General features: G+C 39.6%; 1 long non-coding RNA gene across 3 annotated transcripts in view; it reads left to right on the forward strand.

Moving 5' to 3' along the window:
* Positions 1-323: 323 nt before the first annotated feature.
* The window catches only part of LOC103887164, a 100,011-nt gene continuing 80,112 nt past the window's right edge, over positions 324-20,222 (forward strand). For all 3 annotated transcript variants that reach the window (XR_002524039.2, XR_002524038.2, XR_002524040.2), the window contains exon 1: positions 324-1,987. This is a non-coding gene — a long non-coding RNA (uncharacterized LOC103887164). The remainder of the gene's footprint in view (positions 1,988-20,222) is intronic.

The following is a 20,222-nucleotide window of genomic DNA, read 5'->3' on the forward strand; positions in this document are numbered from 1 at the left end:
AATATTGACAAAGCTCTCCTTATGATGCATTCTCAGGTTGAATTCTGAAACTGTGACATAGATACCAAGACAATATCCATTCTTTTATTTATTTATTTATTTATTATTTATTTAAGATGAAGTCTCTCTCTGTCACCCAGGCCAGAGTGCAGTGGTGCAGTCTTGGCTCACTGCAACCTCCATCTCTCTGATTCAAGCGATTCTCCTGCCTCAGCCTCCTGAGTAGCTGGGATTACATGCGCACACCACCACACCCAGCTCATTTTTATATTTTTAGTAGAGATGAGGTTTCACCATGTTGGCCAGGCTGCTCTCAAACTCCTGACCTCGTGATCTACCCACTTTGGTCTCCCAAAGTGCTGGGATTACAGACATGAGCCACTGCACTTGGCCTTGAATTTTTGATGTTTATAAATTTATGGAATATAAGTGCAATTTTGTCACATGCATGGTGGTTAAATTAGGGTTTTTAGGGTATCCATCGCCTGAAAAATGCACATTGCACTATTAAGTAATTTTTCATCATCCACCTTCCTCACACCCTCTCACCTTTCTGACTCTCCATTCTCCATCATGGCACTGTATATGTCAATATGTACACCTTATGGGTGAGGGCACGTGGTGTTTGTCTTTTTTGTCTGACTTGTTTCAGACAATATCCATTTTACAAGTGAGGAAATGAAAGACAAGAGAGGTTGAAATAACTCAGCCAAGTTTACACAGTAATTGTCAGGGCCAGACAGTGAACTTCTCCTTTTTTGATCCCAAAGTCTTTGCTCTTAAACTGCAGCCTGGATGTACCAGAGCTCTGTGCTTTGTGTCTCTTGTGCCTACGAAACCATTTCTTATTGTCTTGGAGATGTAAGCAAAATACACAAAGAGACATCCTTGCAAGGGGCAGGGGATTCCCTTCTCTGGGAACCACCTAGTCTGGAGATCACAGAGGTGATGAATGCCTTGAAACCTGGAAGATCCTAAAGGCGTGCTGCTTCACATCTCTTTTTCATTCCATTGAAATTTCTGTTGCCAATGTTGTATTGAGCTGCCTTCATGGGGAGGTGAACTTCACACCCAAGAGGAAAAGGTGTCTAGGCCTTCAGGTGCCTTGAGCAATACTCAAAAAGGTAAGAGAAGCAAGCATCGGGTCAATTGAGATTCCTCAGAGATCATGGATGTCAAATCTTCGTTTTTATAAAAACCTATAAAAACCTAGTTGTTTTTTCTCAGTTGGCAGCTGGTATTTTTTTTTTAAAACATTTGCACCCAGCTCTAACCACTTTAATGTATGATGAAAGGAAGAACTGATAAAAAGAAGAACAGGAGTCTCCTTTTCTGGAGGAGCCACCTGACACTCCCTGTGGCTTTGGGCTGGGTAGAGAGCACCTCCCCTGGGCTCCTATGATTCCCTGATTCCCCACACATCTCTCTCTCTCAGTACATTTGCAATCCTACGTTATCATTATGCGGTTGTGATTCTCTCCCCATCTCCTCACCCCTACCCTATTGTGAACGCATACTATTAGAGATATTTATTCAATTTACAAGCTGGTGTGTGACTTCAGATCTGGCTTACAGTCACTGCCAAACAAATGAGTGCCGAGTGAATAGATGCACTCACGTGACACCGAGGAGAGAAGAAAGTGATGAGTAACACCCTTTAGTGTGGCAAGTGTCCAAGTGCAGAGAATACAAATGTGAGAAAAATAACAAGAAAAGCATGATGAGCACTAAACTTCAAAGAATAAGTCAGAAATCATCATTTCAAAGCTGTGGGGGGTTTCCTCAATGTAGATACATATGAGAGAGAGCATGTCATGCAAAGACCTCTCTCTCTGATCAAAAGCAGAAGGCACGAAATTTCTTAGAGAAAAATAATCAATTGGCTAAAAAAGTCATCAGTCCTCTGTTCTGGGTTGATTAGTGACAGTGGAGCCGGTGCTGCTGGTGGATGAGCCCAAAGTCCATTCGTTGAGCCCAGAGACCTCAGGTAACAAGTTCATCATCTGTCTGTCTACTCATTCTGTGCTGTTTTCTGAAAATCTCAGGTTCCTTCTTCCAGAGTCCTGATCACTTGTGATCTTACACCCTCCAGGTGGGGAGGTAGAGGGACAAGTCTGGATGTGTGTGCTCAAGGCTCAACAAATATTCCTTTGATCAGTTCAAAGAAGAGTGGCTGAGAGATGTGGTTGACTCTGCCAGCAGAGGCGAGGGAAGGCTGGCTGCACAGAGAAGAGGATGCCTGAGAAGGGTCTCAGAACAGACACTTTATTCTTTTTTTTTTTTTTTTTTTTTTTAAGGGATCTACAGTCAAACAAGTAAGCCTGTGAATTTCTTTTTAGGGATAGTGAGGGTAGTAAACATTAAATGGAAGCAGTGTACATCTAACCTTCCAGTCTGGGCAGGAAAGAGTCTCCAGGAATGTGAAGATTGCTGTAATAGTAACTCATATTAACCAGGACAACCACAGATAGCAATTGAATTTCTGGCACCTGTTGGAAAAATATGAGGGCAACAGGAAAATAAAAGTCACAAAAGTTGTGGGGACCCGTAATCACCTGTTTAGCTGGAGGTGTCAAATATAGATCCTTGTCCTCCTCTTCCTCCTCTTGTTTGTTTTTGCCAGGAGAGAGGAGTGAGATGCCTACTGAATTCCGGCCAGCTGTCTGCATGAATATTAATAATTGTTATACATATATATATATTTTTTAGTATTTTATATATTTTATTTATTTAAATATATATAATGTATATATACACACATAAACATATATAAAATTACCATTATTATTAACAGAGGCAGTGTTGTCTATACATTAGGGAAAGGCTTTGCGTCCCAGATTCAAACACAACTTTTGTTCAAATATTTTCAGTCTTTACAGTTTACCTTGAACTTTACAGTCTTCAGTTTTCTCACTTCAAGATGAAGGATAATAATAATACCTACCCCTGAGTTATTAGGAGGGATCTTTAGACAATAGATGTAAAGTGCTTAGATTTCACGTAGTATTATATTAAGAAATGCTTATTAGTATTATTAACAATAAAAGTATCAGTAGCTAACATTTTGCTTGTACTGTAAGTACCAGAAGGAGGGCATATTTCTAATAATCACATAGCCACAACATAAACATTTTTCAATCATTTCATGAATGGAAAAATTGAGTTGAAGGATTGGGTAATGTGATGAAGAGGAGCTGGAAGCAGTATGTCCATCTCAGCTAGAAGACAGCTGGCCACACTGTAAACATCTTCCAGGGCAGAATCCATCAGATGCCCCATGAGTGGTATGCAAAGTTACTCTCCCAGCTCCTTTCAAAATACACCTCAAAACTCTCAAAATACATGTGCCCTAGCATTATTGAAAACTCTCATTAGTTGAGTACTGTCTCATATATCAGTCCCCAAGACCAGGCTCTCTCCCTGCTCAGACATCAGAGAGCCCTCTTGTTGGTGGGCTGCCTTTCCAGGACTCCTCTTGCTTTGCCTATACCTGTGTGAGTAGTAAATATCAGAAATACTTGTGCTCACTTGAGTGGAGTATTCTGAAATAAAGGGGAGGACTGAGTCTGGCTATATCAGGTAACTTGCCAAAACAGCAACCCTACCACGTGTGCTAAGGATGGCAACCAATAACCACGTCCTGCTATTACACCCTTGAGTGAGGCTGCATTTTTTTTTAATTAAAGTAATGTACATCTCACATAAAATGATGCAAATAAATCTGAGTGGAATTGAGGAGGGATTCCTGAGCCATGCTAGCTCTGCACCTCCTTTTGGCTGCTGCTTGGACCCCTGAGGAACCCTGGAGGCCCATGGGCCTGGAAGCACAGTTTGGAAACCATCACACTGGCTCCTTTTCCTCTGACATTCCATGTGGCCTTGTGGATTTAACTGGAAAATAAACACAGTTCAAAATCCAAAATTTATTTAAATTCAGTTGTGCCTGGCCTGGATTCTTTCCAACAAACTGCTTTTTTTTCTGATAATTTTATTGTTTAGTTGATTGCATTTGAAAAAATATAAAATAGAACAAGTAAGCTACATGTTAAAAAAACCTAGTGTACCTACACCAAAAATTGGCCAGAGAAGAAACACAATGCATTAAAAGTTCCTCACAATTGGAATTTGCAAATGTAACACAATCATCTAGGTCTGCATGTTGAGGTATTCACTGAAGGTGCCATTGCATTCATTAATGGAGGGTTAGAAATGCAGGTGGCATCCTAGAAAGATCTCAGGCTTTAGAATAAGTTGTTACTTTGAATCTTTGCTCTGACACCAATTAGCTATGCGAGTTGCACAAGGTTACATTTGTTTGTTGTTTTACATGACCAAGGCTCAGTTTTCTCATATGCAAATTAAGAATGCAATTTAGTATAGAGTATATAATATATCCATTTAACATCCTCCCTTTTACAACCCTCTTGCCATCTCCATTTGGTCCTTATTGGTCTGTCAAACATGGCACTGTTTCCCTACCATCTTTAAACACCATCCTTCCCACTACTACAGGTTGGGCATTTTACTTCATCACCTTGATCATGAGAAAGTGTTAAGGGAAAGTCACTTGCTTTTAAGCAGGTCTAATGAGTACCCTTCCTGGGATTGTTCTGTGGTCACTGGGAAAGAGAAATGTCTTTAATTTGGATCATGAATTACAAAAATCTTGGGACTCCAGGCATGATGTTTTGTTTTCTTGAAATAGCTTGCCTAATGAAAACATCAACCCAAAAGGCTGTAGAGCAGGCAGATTGAAAGTAAAAGCAAAAGCAAAACCTCATTTGAACTTCTGAATGCAGCCATGCCTGGTTCTGGTCCCAACTTTGAACTTCCCAGATAGGGGAACAAAACTGTCTCTTTTGTGAGTTAGAGTTGGGATTCTGTCATCTGCAGTGCCTGAAGTCTTTATAAAAACATCTGACATTCAGGGTTGTTTTAAGAATTAGAGGTATACCATAAGAACTCAAAGCAGATAGGAATCATTCAAAAAATAGTAACTCCTTTTATTATTTCTTTAAATAAATACAAAGGTACCTTGGCCAATTTACCTTAGACTACCCTTGATGTTTTTTCTTCTCTGTTTGTTGACAATATTAATTCTGATTACTCATATATTGAGATTATTTTTAATTTTTACATTTAAATAAATTTGATAGAACCTGTAAATAGTGTGCTATTCAAATTTCCACTTATATGTCATTACACTAATGAAAATCATTTTTATCGAATGAAAACAGGAAGGTTATGAAATTAGTAATAGCTTTAATTTGTAATGCTTCTATCTGTAATACTTTTAAATCTCTTGAATAAGGAAAGAAATTATATTTATTAAGTGCATATTATGTCTCAGGAAATTTACTAAGTGTTTATAAATGTTTGATTTCATTTGAATCTAATGCCCAATATCTAAAGTAGAGCTTTTCATTATTATTACACAGGTGAGGGAACTGAGGTTGAAAAATTTTAAATACTTCACCTAAGTTAACAGAAATAAAGAGAGATGGAGTTGATACTTAAAGTTAATTCCGTCTACCATCAAACCCTTTTTTCTTTCTAGTGTGCCAGACTCTTCATCTAAATAATCAAAAAGAAAACATTTACTGGGAAATTAAGAAACGATAATGTTTTGCTTCCTAAATTCAGCTTTGCTTCTTAATTTCAGTTTTTTGGAAACAGAATTTTGGAAACAAAAGCCAGCATCTATGTGAATGTCCAAGACAAATTTATTGTGGGATGCTTGCATTTAGCTGAGCTTCTTCCCTCCTTGGAGTATCTGAACCAGCTGTTTTCTCGGACTAAAATTCTTTTCCTACAGACCTTGTTGGAAAGCAGGACTGACTCCTGCTTACATTCTTAGCTCAAATGCTCCCTGCTCAGAGAGGCCTTCCCTAAGCACGTTCTTAAAATTATCCCCCATCACCCTCTGTTTCTGGTATGGTTTGGATCTGTGTCCCCACCCAAATGTCGTGGTCAGTTGTAATTCTCCATGTTGGAGGTGGAGCCTGGTGGGAGGTGATTGAATCATGGGGGTGGTTTCTCATGAATGGTTTAACACCATCCCCCTTGATACTGTCATTGTGATGATGAGTGAGTTCTGGTGAGATCTGGTTGCTTGAAAGTTTGTAGCACTAGCCGGGCGCGATGGCTCATGCCTGTAATCCCAGCACTTTGGGAGGCTGAGGTGGGCCGATCATGAGGTCAGGAGGTCGAGACCCTCCTGGCCAAGATGGTGAAACCCCTTCTCTACTGAAAATACAAAAATTATCTAGGTGTAGTGGCACGTGCCTGTAATCCCAGCTACTCGGGAGGTTGAGGCAAGAGAATCCCTTGAACCAGGGAGTTGGAGGTTGCAGTGAGTCGAGGCCACTGCACTGCAGCCTGATAACAGAGTGAGACTCCTTCTTAAAAAAAAAAAGTGTGTAGCACCTCCCTGCCCTCTCTCTTACTCCTTTTCCCACCATGTAAGGTGCCTGTTCCCCCTTCACCTTTCACCGTGATTTTAAATTCCCTGAGGCTCCCCCTAAGCAGAAGACACTATACTTCCTCTATGGCCTGTAGAACTATGAGTCAATTAAACCTCTTTTGTTTATCAATTACCTGGTCTCAGGTATTTCTTTAGAGCAGTGTGAGAACTGACTAATAAAATCTCTTTATCATGTTTTGTTTTTCTCATATAACTTAACACTAACGAAACTTTTAAATTATTTCATATTCATCTACACTCTACTAAAATATTATCTTCATGACAAAAGAAAGTACTTTTGCTCCATTCCAAACCTCCAATTCCTTAAACCGTTTTACAAAGTAAATATCTGTTGCATGTTGAATGAACTACATTGCACTTCAGGATTTAATGAGACAAACATCAATTCAGACATAGTTACCCCACCTTTCTGGTATCTCATCTACTAGGTACAGCTTCACATCTTGTGAACACTGGGGCCATGAACATGGCCAGTGCAGCAGTGGATTGCAGGGTATGCCAGGGGCAGCTGAGATCAGGTCCTAAAGTATTCCCTCTGATTTATGTGGCATCAAAGAGAAATGGCTACACCTTAGTGTGTAGGGATGACATGACAAACACAAGGCCATTTGGAACATTAAACCTGAGCAGAGCTCCAATCAGTCACTTAATCAAGACTTGGAAACTGGGTGGCAGGCTTGGACTAGGCACACTAGAATCTTGAGTGCCAGCCAGGCTGGGAATCTCATCTAAGGTGACTCACAGCAGGTTAGCAGGGATGAGTTATTCCACCCAAGGTCATTGGGAGAGGTGGAGTCAGAAGGGAGAGAGAACAGGAACAACCAACCAGGTCCGAAAGGGCAGGATGAGATGAGAAATATGAGATGGAGTGAAGGATCAGGATGCTGCCTGGGGCCCAGAGGTATGTGTGGGAAGGTTGTTAGCAAGTGCGGAGTATCCAGTGCGAAAGGCTACATTTGTGGCCTAATGTGGTCACTATGAGAACTCAACAGTGCAGGGCAGAGGTCAAAGGACAGGGACAGGTGGGTCCTGACATTTCCGTGCAACCCTCTCTGTTTTGGAGGGGAATGAGTGCTGAGCTGGGAATCAGTACACTTGGGTTCTGTCCAAGGTGAAAATCTACCACTCTGTTGCCCTGGATGCCTCTGTCTCAAAACCCTTCACCTAATATTGTAATTAGGTATCAAATTCAACCTCGAAAAATTCTATTTTTTCCCCCAAATCTTCACTTTCGCTGTCTTGGTCAGTTCTTTTCTCCTGGATTGCTTCAAAAATCTTCTAATTTCTTTGCCTTCAGTGACAGTCTCTTCCAACAAACTTTCATAATTGTCAGTGATTTTTTTTTTTTTTTTGAAATTTAGACTTTATCTTTTATGTGCCTGCCTGTATAAATGCCCTCAATGGGTTGCCAGCGACCACAGGATACAAACTAAGCCTCTCACTTCTGCATAAAAGGTCCTCTGTGTTGTGGTGTCTACCTTCCATGCCCGGCTCCTCTCACTTGTGCTGCATTCCTTCCCCAATTCCGTAATAAAATGCTTGCAGTTGGGTGAACGCATTCCTTCTATCGTGATTTTCCAAGTGCTATTTCATCTGTGGGATATTCATTTTCCTCCGTGTCTATCTGGTGAATTTCAACCACTTGTTGATATCAGATGTACGGTTGCCACTTTCTCTCTGGCACCCTTCCTGAAGAGCTCCCTTAACCCACCCTGGTTTAGGGGTTCCTGCCTGGTTTTCTCAGAACCTCCTGTGCATACCTCTATCGTAGTCCTTGTCACTGTCTTCCATAGATGATCTCTTCCTTGTCTATAGACCCCTCAGTCCCCTAGTCCCTAGCTGGCAAGTAGCAGGGATTCAAATAATTGTATTTGAATAATGAGTGCTTATTCCAGTTGAGAGGGTTGGGGGGATAGGGACGGCATGGGCAAGACCCGAGTGAGGAACTCCTCCCTGGTATTGAAGTTTTCCATTGGAACTCAAGTAGTTACCATGGAGAGAAGCCACTTTGAAATCTCACACTGAGGAATTACATTTGTTTTGTTAATTACATTTTAATTTGTTTCATTAGTTGAGAGCCATGATACAAAGTGCTTGTCCTCAAATTCCTTGTTACAGGGTTGTGATGAGAAAACATGTTTTGGCTAGTGTGTAAGGCAATGCAAAGCCTTGCTATAAAAAAAAATGTCACCTGAAATGAACGGTGTGCATTTTGACAGCTGATTGCATGGAGGCATAAGCCCCTTACCTTGCTGCAGAGAGGAAACACACAGTTTGAGAGTCCTCTGACTGAGCATAGGACAGCAGGCAGAGTCTTAGGAGGAGTCCATTTTTACCTGGAGTAACAGATTGGCACAAAACGTAAGACTATCATTTGTTCACTTCTTTCTTCCCATGGCCCAAATTAATATTATCTCCAGGCTTAAAAAAAGTAATAAGAGGGGCCATGACTAAAAAGAAAAAGAAAAACCAAAGGCCCCAGCCAGCTTTGCTCCTTCTGTCTTTGTGACCTTGTCTAAATCACGTCCTCTCCTTTGTATATTAAAAGGGGCAGATTAATCCCTGTCCTGTGTTCTTTCCTGGCATTTCTGAAGATTAAATGTGATAATGGTTGGAAAAGTGCTTCCAGAACTGTAAATTGATGTACAAATGGAAGAGATTAAGGGATTAGTTTCAATCCAGTAAAGAGTTTCTCTTATGGAACAACCCTGTAAATATCAGTCTGTGTAAGCTGCCGGCATGCACCCACGACACACACCCCAATGCATGCCTTAATGATCTTTCTTTTTTCCAAAGTGGCTGTTTCAAACTTTCCCCTACACTACCCTTTCTCAACACACCAAGACCTTTATTCAACATGACATTAAGGAAATTGTGTTATGTTAAAGGTTTCTCATGCCTAAGGACAACTTGTGTGATAAAAAGTGTGTGTGTGTGTGTGTGTGTGTCTCTGTGCATGTAGTTTTGTTTATTTATTGGTTACTTGGCTTGTTCAGTGAAGACAAAAATCCCAAAACAAAAATTCTAAGATAAACAATAAATGTCGCTGTTTTATTATTACTTGTTGAGGCTGTTATAAACAGAAGGCTGATAAAATATTGTTCCCATCCTATGCTAATTTGTCATGTTCCTCATCTGTTTTAAGTAATTATCTGATTCTTCTTAAAATTTTATTTTAACAACTTCCCCTGAAGCATCTTGCAAATTATCTCTCTTGAAAGAGGATTGTTATTCTGACCCTTTCATTTTAGAATTGCAGAAAGTGAGATTTTCCACTGATGAGCTGTTTGAGTTCAGACTAGTCACGGAAACTGGTCTAACACAAACTGATGCTAGAAAACGGGAGACTTGGGCAAAGAAGAGGAATCTCATGCAGTGCCCAGATGTATTTTCAGGTACTCTGAAATGACTCTTAAAACATCATTCACATTGTAATCGTTCATTTGCAGGTTTATCTCTCTTTCTATGAGTGAGTTCCTTGAGGGCAGGCACTGGCTATTCATCCCAACACTCAGCTGGCTACCATATAAGAACTCTCATATTTTGAATGACTGAAAAAGATATATGTACCTGTATACATACACACATATATTTTGTCCCTTTTCTCATATTTTCAGTGCACATTTTCTTCCATATTATCCATGAAAATGCACCTCTACAATAAATAACTTGATCGATATCTTTCCATATAAACACATACTCAGTATATAATTTAGAAATTATCCTTATTTACTCATTTACATATCTTTGATTTTTTGTAAGAAAATGTGCATTAGCTGCAAAAAGAAATAAATAAAAGAAAAAACCAAGGACATGCAATTTCATTCTCATAAGTTTTCAATTTAACTCCCATGGAGTAGACATGAGCTGATTGAAAAGCAGATCCAAGAAAAAATTCAATTTGTGATTCTCTATTACTTTATATTCCATCTGCCACAGTTGGGCTGGACAAGATGGGAAGGCTGGAAGGTAGAAGATGAGGTGGGAGGAGGAAAAATATTTGAAGGCAGCAGATAGGAAATCAACAAAATGAAAAGGTGTATTAGTTATGGGGTGAGCATTCCAGGCAGTAGTCAGCCAGGAAAGTGATTTTTTCCATTGAAAACTCAGGGAGGGAAATTAAACTCCTCCCACTACAGCTACATAGCATTTCACAGAGGTCGTTGCAATGCTTTTGCATTCAAAGTGAGCCACACTTGTTGAATTTCTGTCATTTTTATAGATTTACAAAATAGCTATTAGGGACAAAATAATTAAAGACCTTGGTAGACTGTTTCTAAATTCTGGATAGTTAAGGCACAATACCTTCATTTTTCAAAAGTTAAAGATTGGGAAAATGCATCTCAAAAACTAGCACTTTATTTAATGCTAAGTTTGACTACTGTGCAATGTAAATAAATATATTAGTATTGGAATTATACAGATTCTGCCTTCAGCACACTAAGGATATAGCCACTGTTACAGTGAGGAGAAATTGCTAAATAGTGTCAGGTCTACTTTTAGGTTATTCTTGTATATGCTTCTATGTTACGTGGAAGTTGCTTAATACGCATTTGTTCGATGTATCAGTAAACCAAAAGTTTGCTGATATATGTTAAGCAGAATATAGTTCATCCTGTGGACTGGGTTCAATTTTTATTTTAAACATTTCTTTTAAAAGTTTCACTTAAAAAGCAACAGAATGGAAGTGAGCCAGTGCTGCTGACATTTATAATGCTGTTCTTTAGATTTTACAGAAGAGTTGAGGAAGCCATTCTCCTGGGTGTGCTGTTGGCTACTCCAGTCTGAGTATAGGGGCAATTTCTGAATGTGATTCAGAGCACTAAGCCCTAGTTTTTACTTCCTTACCAATTATGCAATGTTGGCCAAGTCTCAAGATTTCTTTACTCTTCATTTTCTTATCTGTATAATTAGTACAATCATGTCCTTACAAAGTTGCTGTGAGGATTAAATTAGGAATTATTTTTGAAAGTACTTCCACTAGTTCCAGATACATGAAAGAACTTATAAATTTAAAACTTTATATAAATCTAAAATCAAAAATGTTATATACATTGGTAAGTACTTTATATAAATTATGTCATCTTTATAGATAGTCTGAGAGATAGGCATTCATTTTCCCATATATGTGAGGAAGCTAAAGATTTAAAAGATTAAGTAATTTATCCAAAGCTATATGACTATTAATGAGCTTATATAAAATTTGCATTAATTTCATTTTGGACCACAGTATATTTAGCAGTGCTATAGTCTAAATGTTTGTATTTGCCTAAATTAATATATTAAAATCTTGTCCCCTAAGGAGAAGCTATTAGAAGGTGGGGCATTTGGGGGTGATTAAATCATGACAGGGATCATACATGGTGTGATTGGTGCCTTAATAAAAGAGGGCTGAGAGATCTGCCTTGCCCCCACTACCATGTGAGGACACAGATGCCCTCTGTCAACTAAAAAGCAGGTCCTCATCAGACAAAGAATCTGCCACCACCTTGATCTTGGACTTTCCAGCCCCCAGAGCTAGGAGAAATAAATCTCTGTTATTCCTAAGCCACCCAGTCTATGGTATTTTGTTATAGTAGCCTAACCAGACTAAGGTTAGCAGTTTACTGTAAAATTTGTCCATAATATCCACCTTCTCCATCTTCCTTGGTAGTACATGTAATCATCACATTGCCTTCAGAGGTTGTCCCTAAAGGACAAATATCTGGTGTCTAAATTTCTGATGAGCAAGTTGAGAGTGGATCAGTTTTTAACAGAAGCATGTTTTCCCCACTACTCTGTATTGACTTATCAGAGGAGGCTTGACCTAGTGAGAGAAGAACGTTTGTGTTCCTTGAGGCCTCTCAGAGAATCTTCTCCTCTGCTTTCAGCAATGTCACGATCAAGGCTTTTAAAATGACATGTTTTTGTGTTTTGGGTCAGAGAAACAATAGGGAACACAAATAGAAACCCCAATACGAAAAACCATAGATTATGTGTGGAGTTTTTTTTTGTTCGTTTTTGTTTTGTTTTGAGACAGAATCTCACTCTGTTGCCCAGGCTGGAGTGCAGTGGCATGATCTAGGCTCACTGCAAGCTCCACCTCCTGAGTTCAAGCCATTCTCCTGCCTCAGCCTCCTGAGTAACTGGGACTACAGGTGCCCGCCACCATGCCCGGCTGATTTTTTTTGTATTTTTAATAGAGACAGGGTTTCACCGTGTTAGCCAGGATGGTCTCCATCTCCTGACCTCATGATCAGCCTCCCAAAGTCCTGGGATTACAGGCATGAGCCACCGTGCCTGGCCAGTTTCTGTGTTTTGACAAAGTCCTGCCAGCTAGTGCTTGATAATATGCAAACTGTCATTCTGCATTTTCTCATAGTTGATCTGCTTAGTACACTGACAATCTCAATAATGTCTTATTTTAGAAATACATTGTCATTCTCCTCCTATCATAACTTGGTGATTGGCATAAGCAATTAAGCCCAATCATAATTTATTGCAAGCATAAATTAGAAACACAATTATGTAAGTTTTATTTTATTTTTTCATGCTGTGCAGTTGCTCCTATAACCAATAATTAAGATGGGGAAATGGGCCATCAGAGATTGGTTTTAGAAAGGCCCCATCTGCTCTGGCCCATCTTACCTGGGGCTAGACTCTCTCAGGGCTAAAGAAGACAGATTCAAGAATAGCAGGTGGTATTTAAATTCATAAGTCAAGAATGTTTTGAGTAGGATTAATAAACAGATATAATGAGTTTACTCTGTCTTCAATGTATTATCCCTACATTTTTAACAATACCCTACAACTTTAATTATGGTAAAGTTTTTAGTCAATATGAGTCCTCTCCAAGTGTATCCTGAGAATCCCTGCATGCCACTGTCTGTAGGGGAACTTCATAACCTGCTCTACACAGAGAAGAAAAGTACAATTAAAATAAACATTGGCTGGGCGCGGTGGGTCATGCCTGTAATCTCAGCACTTTGGAGGCCGAGGCAGGCGGATTACAAGGTCAGGAGATAAGAGACCATCCTGGGAACATGGTGAAACACCATCTCTACTAAAATACAAAAAATTAGCTGGGTGTGGTGGTGCGCGCCTGTAGTCCCAGCTACTCGGGAGGCTGAGGCAGGGGAATTGCTTGAACCTGGGAGGTAGAGGTTGCAGTGAGCCGAGATCACGCCACTACACTCCAGCCTGGTGACAGAGTGAGACTTCCTCTCAAAATAAATACATCAATAAATAAAAATTGAGAAAACATCAAAACCAGATAAATATACTATGGTATTTGGATTTTAGAATTTAATATAGCTGCAAATATGATATTGTAGAATATTTAGTCATATTGATAAATGTATAACTGTATTTTGAAGTAAACATATTATAAATCAATATTCAATCAAGTACAGATTGCATAGGCTACAGTGGAAAAATGAACACGTGTGTGTGTGTGACAAAAGGGCAGACGTTATGTTAAATGCTGGGAAGCTATTAGTGGCCATCTCTGAGCAGCACTCCCTGCAGATGGGCAGCAGGTTCCTCTTTCGAAAGGATTAAGGCAGCACATCTCCATATCTACCATGGTCTATCTCTTGTCTGCTCAAATGTACTTCCACATGTACATCTGGGGACCAGAGACTCTAACCCTGCAGAGCTTATAGTTGTAGGGATAGGAAGCACCAGTTTTCTCTGTGGGTTGCTGTAAGTGCTGTGTCTACCCCTAAATTACCAGGACATATATTCTTCCAATTGGCAGAACAATGCCATACAGATTGATTCAAAGCATATAGTGGGTCTTGGAGGATGGCATGCAGTGATCTCAAAGTATTGACTCTGAATTATTGTTTTCAGCTCTGCTTCACCAGGCCAGTTCAACATTCGATCAGGCTAAAAGCTTCTATGTGGTGAAGTTTGGTACAACCAGAGGATCCCATGGTCATAGACCGACTCCCTCAACTCTTTTTCTGTAAAGTGGATCCCTTGGATTTACATGGTCAAATGCTCCAAAACCCATTGAGTAATGATGCTGCCTAAGGCCCTGTGGTAGTAAAAGCAAACATGTCTATTTCTGTGACAAAAAACTACTGGCTCTTTTAGGAAACAGGGGCTCAATACAGTCTGATGATCACCAAGTAGCTTCAGAGTCCCTTACAGAAATTGTCTCCCATTGAAGCTTCGCATTTGTTTCTGTTGCTGCAAGATTTTATATCTGGTAACAGGAGTGGATCAAACCTGGTGAGTGTTTGCTATTGGGCCCATGCATAAGGTCCACCTGTGGCACTGTAGACATTTCATTCCTGAGTCAGCACTGGGCTAACCAAGGACAGAGGTCAACTAGCTGATATTAGCTGGCTTGCTGGGCCTTTTTGTTTACTTGGTTATCTAGTGTCTCTACTACGGTAAATACTCTCTAGTGAATGCTGAGAACTTTACAACTTATTGCCATTTCTATACATCCATCCAAATTTCTTTGTTATTAATATTACAATCTTCTCTTGAAGCCCCTGGAAAGTTGGGAAGACCATCCACTACTGCTCATAACTCCTTATTTATTTTAATATTGGGGAACTTCTCTTTCAACACAAATTGGATGACCATGTGCACTGTCTGAAGCTCTGTTCACCAAGAGGATTTTTGTCATTATCCTTAAGACCATCTCTAAATGAGGCTGCTCTCCATTTTCACCTTGCACGTGTGCACACACACGCACACACACAACACACTGAACCAAGCCACCTGTAAGCTTAGCTTAGGCTTTTACTTCTAGGTAAGATATTTATCCAAGATCTCCCATACGTATGATCATAGAAGATATCTGACAAAACAAGAGTGTTTGTCCAATACAGGTAGGAGCCATGGACATATGAAACATCTGCTCGTGCATCTTGCTTGTGCATTCTGGTCTGGCTCAGGCTAAATTCTGTAGGTACTGCTTTGAAAGCATGATGCATTGTCACTGTGCTCTTGGCCTTATGACTTGGTGGGTCTGAAAGGAAACAGTTCATGGTGCAGTGTCAGACACATGGTCACTTGTCTCATGCTTAGACATTCTGTCTCTACCATAGCCCATTAGCTCACCAGGATTTGTTTCCTAAGTCATCACATTCTTTCCCGCAGTTGACTTGATCTTGTTCCCAGTTCAGGGCACTGAATTGTAGTTCTCCTTTTTGAGCAAGCCGTATACTTCACATAGCATCTTTTCGCATCTGTAATACAAGGGTCAGCTAAATTATACAGCCTAATTGTCATTGCTGGTTACATTAATGCCTGGACGTTGCTGCAAACTCTTTTCTGCTTTGGGCCCACTTAATGCTATAAGTGTTTCACATAATTCTGCCCCACTGAGACCCTAACAGTTTTATGGATGTGGCAAACCCCTAAAACTGCCCGGGTTCATACCTCATCCTCTGGTTCACATGAGTTTCACCAAGACTGCCAGCATGTAAGCCACCTTTTGCTCACTTTGTCCAATGAGCACGATGCCCTCATACAATAGATTAAAATAATATTGTGTGCCCTGTAGGTGGTCTATCTCTCTTTAAACTATTTTGTAACAGAGGACAAGATGGTGAACATAGATCTGGGGTAATATTGTTAAAGTGTATTTTTACCCATTCCATATGAATACAGACTATGTCTTTTCCTCTCTTTTGACTGAAATATAAAAGAACACATTTGCCAAAACAATGTCTCTATAGCATATACCTGAGATTGTATTAATCTAGTCTAGCAACAACAAAAGCACATTTAGCATGCTGGTTACAACCAGGCTTATTACTTGGTTGTTCATGCCCTGGTCTACAGACTTCATTCAGAATCCATCTGATTTCCTCAGGGGCCAGACTGTTGTTAATGTGAGAATCGAAGGGGCCATGACTTCTACATTCTTTATATCCTTGAAGCTGACCCTACTCTGTGACCTTCCTGCTTCCCAGAATGCAATATTCCTTTTGGGTAATTATCTTTCAAGGTCATTGCTTCAGTTTGGCTGTTGGGTCTTGGTGTTTGTCCTCATTGTCCTCCATATTCTCTCAGAGAATGTGAGAGATTTCTTGTATGCAATCAATGGAGCCCTCTAACTTTAACACCTGGCTTTGAATACCATGACACTTGCACTAAGCTCTTCATTATACTTTTGTAATCTCTCAGTGATGCTTAGCAATACTATTTGACAGCATTATCTTTAAAGCTACTCTTTTCTCTGTGTACTTCAAATGCTTGGTACGTTTACCGCACCTTCTAATGAATTCCCTTTCAGCAGTATGCCTTATGAATGCACCACCTGTGCATGTTTTAGCAGTTGGACAGCTCCCTTGTGCCGGGGGCTTTCTGTGTTCCACGTATCACCAGCATAAGGTCCTCATTGCCACACATAGGGTGCATAATCTAGCTCAGTAAGCTTCTGCTTTACTTGGTCTACTACCAATACCAGCCATTTATAATTCCCTGGAAAAGGCAAAGTTTAGGGTGCAGGATGTGAATTAAGAATCAACCCCTACGATGGGAAGAAAGAGAAAGCAGAATTTAGCTTTAGTAAAAATCAAATTGTACAATGCAGATCCAACAAATCTTTGGTAAACCTGGCTAAAATCTTCAAAGCAAGAATTGTCTCCAGCTGCATCCATGTCCCTACAAAGGACACAAACTCATCCTTTTTTATGGCTGCATAGTATTCCATGGTGTATATGTGCCACATTTTCTTAATCCAGTCTGTCACTGATGGACATTTGGGTTGAGCTGGAAACCATCATTCTTAGCAAACTATCACAAGAACAGAAAACCAAACACCGCATGTTCTCACTTATAGGTGGGAACTGAACAATGAGATCACTTGGACTCGGGAAGGGGAACATCACACACCGGGGCCTATCATGGGGAGGGGGGAGGGGGGAGGGATTGCATTGGGAGTTATACCTGATGTAAATGACAAGTTGATGGGTGCTGACGAGTTGATGGGTGCAGCACAGCAACATGGCACAAGTATACATATGTATCAAACCTGCACGTTATGCACATGTACCCTAGAACTTAAAGTATGATAATAATAAAAAATAAATTAAAAAAATAATAATAAAAAAATAAAAACATCCACCACTAAAAAAAATAAATAAATAAAAGAATTGTCCACCAGAGTAGTGTCTTACATTGTAAACTTCCTTCACTCTCCTTCATGGTCCCTTCCTTCCTTTCACCTTAGGCACTGTTTTCTTACTTGTCACCCCGTTGTGTGTTTTCCTTCTCTCTAGTATGTTCTAAGTCTCCTCTGCTGCCCTTCAGGGCTGTCTTTGACTACCATTTCTTTCTCTCTGTTTCTTGATCTCTCTCTTTTCCTTTCCTTTCCTTTCCCTTCCCTCTCTCCCTCCCTCTTTTGTCTCGCTCTGTCTTCCAGGCTAGAGTTCGGTGGCATAATCTCGGCTCCCTGCAACCTCCGCCTCCTGGGTTCAAGCGAGTCTTTTGTCTCAGCCTCCTGAGAAGCTGGGATTACAGGCGTGTGCTGCCACGCCCAGCTAATAAGGAACTAAAATAGAGAAAGAGAGAATATTGTAGAGACTGTATGTGGCCTATAAATCTTAAAATTTTTACTTTTTGGTCTTTTACAAGAAACATTTGTCAATTTTTGTTCTATACCTTTAGTATATTTTTGTGATTGATTTATAATTTTCTTACAGTGACGTATTAAAACCTTTCATTGAGTAGTCTTTACTTAATCAGTTCTCTGCCATTTTTGCTTTTACTTTTAAAGTCTGTATTTTTAAATATGTATAGGTCCAGGATTATTGTATCTTTCTGGTGAATTATTCATTTTATAATTTATAAAGGTCATTTTTCACCATATTAATGCTTTCTGAATTCATTTAATTAGTATTTGTACTTCCTATATTAAAATAAAGCTGGTGTCCAAATATTAATATCAGAGTAAATGTTCTCATAGGGGATATTTTTATTGTGGGTGCTGAAGAGATAAGTTTGGATTTTGAAAATGTTGCCTCAGAAAAATTTGGAGTTTCCTTTACCTGGGTGTTCTAGGGGCATTCCAAATCTGAGGGAAGTTAATTTGTTAATATATGTGTTTAGAGAATACAGAGCAATTCAGATCAACTAATTTGAATTCTATACCAGCGCTTCATGCAGGTTTGGGTTTTTAATAACTTCTGATGAATGGACTTATATTTCTCCCCACCTAGAGGCCTGGCTAGAGAGAAACTTCACTCCCTCTTTCCTTGGCCTTCACTTGCTCTGTTCCGTCCTTCAGTTAGGCATTTGTTTTCTTAGGCCTTTATGGAGGCCTAAGAAACTCCATTTATGGAGGGAACTCATTTAAAAGTCTCCCAATACCATAGTCAAATAGCAAGTCCTCCGTTCTTCTTTGGAGTTAGCACCCCTGCATCCAGCCCTGGGACTCCCGTTTCATGTGTATTTCTCAGCCCAACATTTCAAGATCAACTTAAAATGCCAGCTTTTCTTTTCTTTTCTTTGTTTAAAATTTTACTTTAAGTTCTGGGATACATGTCCAGGATGTGCAGGTTTGGTACATAGGTATACGTGTGTTATGGTGGTTTGCTGCACCTACCAACCTGTCATCTGGGTTTTAAGCCCTGTATGCATTAGGTATTTGTCCTGATGCTCTCCCATCTTTCATCCCCAACCCTGCAATAGGCCCTGGTGTGTGCTGTTTCCCTCTCTGTGTCCATGTGTTCTCATTGTTCAACTCCCACTTATGAGTGAGAACATGAGGTGTTGGTTTTCTGTTCCTGTGTTAGTTTGCTGAGGATAATGGCTTCCAGCTTCATCCATGTCCCTGCAAAGGACATGATCTCATTCCTTTTTATGACTGCATAGTATTTCATAGTATATATGTACCACATTTTCTTTATCCAGTCTATCATTGATGGGCATTTGGGTTTGTTCCATATCTTTGCTATTGTAAATAGTGCTGCAACAAACATACTTGTGCATGTGTCTTTATAGTAGAATAATTTATATTCCTTTGGGTCTATACCCAGTAATGGGATTGCTGGGTCAAATCGTATTAGATCTGGTGCTAGATCCTTGAGGAGTGGCCACACTGTCTTCCACAATGGTTGAACTAATTTACATTCCCACAACAGTGTAAAAGCATTCCTATTTCTCTGCAGCCTCGCTGGCATCTCTTGTTTCTTGACTTTTTAACAATCGCCATAGAATGCCAGTTTCTAGCACCTGGGTCTTCATTCTTTCCCTTTTGGATTTTGTGCTCACTTACGTATTTTTTTTTAAAGAATTTATTTTATTTATTATTTCTAAGCAATATGTAAGAGGGGCATTTTATTTGTTATTTCTAAGCAATATGTAAGAGGGGCATTTATGTTATAGTGTAAACTCGTTCCACCATATGTCTAAACTTGAATCCAGCAATCTCATTTCTTTCATCTCAACAACCCTAGATACCGTTATATTTATATCCACTCACTCAATAATGGATTCTTGGCTTCTACCACATTAGGTAACTTGTACATGATTACATGCCAATTAAATGACAATGTTAAAATGCTCTCATTCTTTCTACTTTGTTATGTTGAAACTCTGATATATTTCAGGAAAATGAATTGTATTGTAAGAATTAGTGAATGAACACAATTGATAGATAAGAAAGTATTCCCCAGTATTCTTTAGGTTTCATGTGACAGAAATGGCTCAAGTTGTTTTAAAAGTTGGGGGAAACATAGCTCGTATACCTGAAAAATGCATTTTGGCATAGCTCTCTACCTTTCAGCCC

This window comes from Papio anubis, chromosome 8, assembly GCF_008728515.1.
Source record: "Papio anubis isolate 15944 chromosome 8, Panubis1.0, whole genome shotgun sequence".
Classification (NCBI taxonomy): domain Eukaryota; kingdom Metazoa; phylum Chordata; class Mammalia; order Primates; family Cercopithecidae; genus Papio; species Papio anubis.